This window comes from Magnolia sinica, chromosome 8 (genome assembly GCF_029962835.1).
Source record: "Magnolia sinica isolate HGM2019 chromosome 8, MsV1, whole genome shotgun sequence".
Classification (NCBI taxonomy): Eukaryota; Viridiplantae; Streptophyta; class Magnoliopsida; order Magnoliales; family Magnoliaceae; genus Magnolia; species Magnolia sinica.
Genome location: NC_080580.1, coordinates 69,156,820 through 69,161,632, shown reverse-complemented (window position 1 = coordinate 69,161,632; position 4,813 = coordinate 69,156,820). Strand labels below are relative to the sequence as shown.

At 34.9% G+C, this 4,813-nt stretch overlaps 1 long non-coding RNA gene across 3 annotated transcripts; it reads left to right on the top strand.

Annotated features, from left to right (window-relative positions):
* The first annotated feature begins 898 nt into the window (after positions 1-898).
* LOC131253397 (uncharacterized) lies at positions 899-4,555 on the top strand. 3 transcript variants are annotated; one of them, XR_009175146.1, is made up of 6 exons: positions 899-1,408; positions 1,654-1,743; positions 1,882-1,949; positions 2,357-2,609; positions 2,706-2,779; positions 2,893-3,045. It is a non-coding gene; the product is annotated as an uncharacterized LOC131253397 (long non-coding RNA). The 3 variants fall into 3 exon arrangements; XR_009175144.1 differs by having other exon boundaries at positions 1,882-2,186; XR_009175145.1 differs by lacking the exons at positions 2,357-2,609; positions 2,706-2,779; positions 2,893-3,045 and adding exons at positions 4,193-4,276; positions 4,359-4,555.
* The last annotated feature ends 258 nt before the right edge of the window (positions 4,556-4,813 follow it).

Sequence of the window (4,813 nt, the reverse complement as noted above, 5' to 3'; positions counted from 1 at the left end):
TGCAAGCAATATTTTCAAAGCTGCTAGTAGGTTTAGTTATCAATATTTTCTGAGGAGTATAAGCTTGTTCCAGATACACTTTACCTCATGATATATTTCATTGACTAGTTTCTCTCTCAAAACTACATTGAAAGACAAAAGCTCCAGCTGCTTGGTGTTACCTGCATGCTAATTGCCTCGTAAGTTCTCTTTTCATCCCAGATTTTGACGAGATCTTTAAGTTTGAATAAGCATCAAAATTGTAGAATTGAACATTTTCGTGGGACGCTTGTTAACAACTGAGACCCTTTTCGAGTTACTTGTTCTATTGTTTGCGTGAATGGTTATGATGAGAACATATTTTCTTTTGAAATGTGATGGAGTGACTTTAGTGCATTGTAAATCTAATGTGAACTTGCTGCTTATTTCATGTTGTTTCTTTCTTTTCGTAGTTTTATTAAGGGAAAAGGATGCAAAGCATAAGGTACATGGAAAAATGAATAAAGAAACAAGAAGCTCCCAAATCTTTACTTTTCTAGTAAAGTTAACTCACTTAAATACCGAAATCATATAATCCAATGCAAAACACTACAACAATCTAGACATGTTTGTTACTAACATGTCTGGATCTTTTTCTTGGAAGTGGGGTAGCAGTCCTAAATATTTTTTGTTTAGTCTAAATTTGGTTTTTTGTCTAATTAGCTAGCAATCAAATGCCTCGAATGTGTGTGTGTGTGTGTGTATTGATTTAAAATAACTTGTTAGTGTGTGTGTGTGTGTGTGTGTGTGTGTGTGTGTGTGTATATACATACATACATACATACATACATATATATATATATATATATATATATATATATATATATATATATATATATTGTTCATGTTACTTACAACCTATGAAACTATTTGTGAGAAAGCAGCTTGAGCTGTTATTTACATGGATTGCACGAGACCATCTACAATGTCATGCTGTTTCTTTGTTAGGATACTATTGTAGAGCTAAGCTCCTTAGCATGCAAAGGAGCTTGCAAATACCTCTTGGGAAAATACCACAGAAGATTTTTTTTTTTTCATTTTATAGGCATCAAAATATCCTGCTTGGGTTGCCTGCCATAATCAATATTCTGAAGTTCATAATCAGTTTGGAAGTTTGATGTCTGTTAGGCTATAAATGTTTTGATTATTTTGCCTGATTCATGGATGTTTATGTTCCACCAGCAATCCAGCTTATGAAACTGTTGACTGTTTTAAGATCAAGCTTAGAAATGACAAGCTCATGAAAGGGTCTGGACAATGCCTATGATGAGAACATCTAAATCTGAAATTTTATTCATGTGCAGCAATTCATTAATGAATCTATTTCAAAGAAAATTGGGTGCTTCTGCTTGCAAGCAAATCACCTTGTCTATCAAACTGGAGAAAATACGTAAGTTTTGGAAATAAGCTGATAATCACATTTTATTATAGATTAATTCAGCCCCTTGTTATCATCTTTCTTTTCATAAGCCAGGCTACTGTTCATTTTTTGCAAAATTTTCTGAATTTCGTTAACTCATCCACATGCTGATGTTGCATGGCCTGAAAATTGCACTAACCATTCATCTCAACCATTTGTGTTGGTCCTGGTTATTTTGCCTAATTCATGGATGTTGCATGGCCTGAAAGCTTCAGATTTGATGTTGGTGTTCCATCCATTAGTAGGGAATGTTCTTTTGGGACATTACAATGATATGTCAATGCCTTAAAGACCACTATGACAATGTACGTAAGGGCCCACCTATGTGAAACCAAAACTGTTGATGTCATGCTTGCTAGACTACTGGAATACTTCAGTCTTGGGAGTTGGCACACTTCTTTCTCCCATAGATTTCAAAATTTTAATGTTTCTTTCTTTAACAGGTTCCCTTGAGCTTCAGCTTCAAGAATGATTGCCTCGGAGAATTGGATGCTGGAAACTAATTCAAATGGTACAGCAATCAATTCACTGGTGGTCTTTGATTTTTTTTTCTTTTCTTCTTTTATCTAATTTAACTTGTTTTCTGTGTAACTCATGAACTAAGATGCTTTATTAACCTTCTCTCACACACATTCATTCACCTACAAATTAAAACAAATGACTTTAGATGTGAAGGTAAGAAAAAGCGGTGCCTTGATCACCTGCAACAAGCAAAAAATTATTTTTCACTTTCCCAGTTACAGCAAGGGTATGTCACAAGTACAACATTTACACTTACAATTAAAGCTATGAATCCGGGTGTGGTACCAATGACGAGATTCTATATTTTTTAATTTTATTCTATTTTTCCTATTTGAACTGGGCTTGAAGATTTTCCCTCATTTATCTTTCTAAAATAGGTTTTGGTTTGCATGATAGCATTTGGGTTTTCAAGAAGACTGAGAAGCAATTAGCCTGTGAAGAACCTAAATTCCCTGATCTATATGTAAAGAATCTGGAAAATGGGTTGACTGATGATTGCCTATGGGAAAAGTTCTCTGTATTTGGGAAGATAATCAGTGCTATTGTAATGAGGATGATTATGGCAAATCTCAGGGCTTTGGGTTTGTTAGCTTCTAGTTGCCAAAAGATGCTAAGAAGGTTATGTGGGCCATGAATGGTGCACAACTAGGTAAGTTATGCTCATTGTAGTTATTTCTATTTGTCTAAATTGCAGGATCATTTGTTCAAATGAATACTTATAGCAGGATCTTTGTTTGTTGGCCAGGATCAAAGAATCTCCATGTAGGAAGGGCTCAAAAGAAGGCTGAACGAGAGCAGATGCTAAGTTGCCTATTCAAGGTAAGGCATAGCCAACAGTTTCTAAAGTTTTAGGTAATTTCTTTTTGTATGGATTTGTGACTGTTGTCAAACTTATGGTGAAGTCGTAATCTTAACCATAGTGTAGTCTGTAGGGTTTGAACGTGTACATGAAAAAACCTTGTTGACTCAGTTGATGACAACGAATTATGTTAACTTTTTGGTACTTCCGGCAAAATAAGTTCAACAAAAGTGATGCTCAATGGTGAAGGATTTGAGTAGGGGATTCGGTTTTGTGAGTTTTTCCACTCTTGATTCCATAAATTATTATTTTAAAAATGCATTGCTCAAAGCATTTATTAGTCAGTTTGATTTTGTTTTTGGCAGTGCATTGATCTCATAACATGATCTGAATGTCGATTAGATTGGTTAGTTTTGGGCGAATGCACATACAATATTGCCCAATATATGAATAGATAGTTGATCTAGTATGTGCTATGATCGTTGTCATTCATTAATTTATTTATTAATGTTTTGGTTGTGAGGCATCTTATTATGCTTGTTTGAGAGAAATTGCTTTGTTTGTTAAACAGCAGTAGCTACTTGTAATATATGATTTTGTTGATGGCTGTTGTCACATATTTGAAGATCTGTTGTATTGTATTTATATGTGGTGTCCTCAGGTCTTACATGAACTAAGTGATGACTTCAATTGGACATGCCAAATTTGGATGATTAATGATTAATATACTATCCTATCAACCATTTCTCAAAGCACTTGCATCCATCAGTAGCTATCTATCATCCTTAGCTTTTGAGCCCTTCCAGTGGGGTCGCAATTGGTTTTGTTTCACAATAAACCAAACTTTACAACCAAGCTAACAATGAACTTCTTTCAAAGGATCAAAATTGATAGCACTCTTACCTAAAAAGTATTAAAGGTCTTTAAAGTCCTTTATCTTAAAATTTTGAGAGAGATTTTTCAAAATTTTCACATATCCTACAACACTTGTGATGATCAAATTATCTATGTCAACAAAAAGTTTCATTTATATATTTCTTCATAGAAGTGCATGTATTAGTAAAAGGGAAAATAAAATCACTTGAAGAAAGTATTCTCTAACCTTTGTAACCAAGCTTTAAATGCTTGTTTTAGATTATGGGGTGCCTTTTTTGGTTTGCATGCATGCCTCAGCTTCATATGATCATAAAATTTCATAGGTTGATCAATATATATGATGAAACCCTACTCTCTCACAGCAATGTGAGAATAACATCACTCCAAATATGCATATCCTTTATCTTTCTTGTATGTAGTTACATGTCGAATTTCTTCGTTCTTTGATTCATTACACTCAATTTAGGTATGGTTTGCACCAATTCAAGAGACTGTACATTAGGCATTCAATATATAAGACTGGAGTGAGACTGATTAGGCATTTAAATGTGTTGCAGGATGTTGTTTGAATTGCTTGTCCTAACAGGTGCACAAGTTGGGATGGATTGGACTTCTATCTTGAGAAAACGTCATGATTTCAGGTAGTTATTATTGTAATGGAATATTAAAAAATTAAAAGAGAGAGATAAAGAATTCATGTAAAGAAATGTTCTTTATCATTAGGGCTGCTTTCACCGAGTTTGATGTAGAAATCGTCGCCAACTTCATAGAAAGACAGATAGCATCAATGGCCACAGATTGCAACATGGATTTAAACAAGGTTCGAGGTGCCGTCAACAATGCTAACAAAATCCTCCAGGTCAGATTGTTGATTGGACCTGATTTTATTTAAATGATCTTGATAATCCAATTTATTTAAATGAGAAGACCCGGATGTGCGTCGGAGCTATCCGGATGTTAAGTGGGGGTCCCTGGAAGGTTGGAACTGCTGTTATGACAATGATGAAGCTGTCCATTTCCTATTGACAGCATTGGAGTGGCCTGACCATTTGGACAGGCCGTGTTTATATTAGTATTTGCTCGAAATTGATGGAGCAGACTAGGATGTGCGTCAGAACTATCCGGATGTTGAATGGGGGTCCCTAGAAGGTGGGAACCGCTGTTATGACCATGATGAA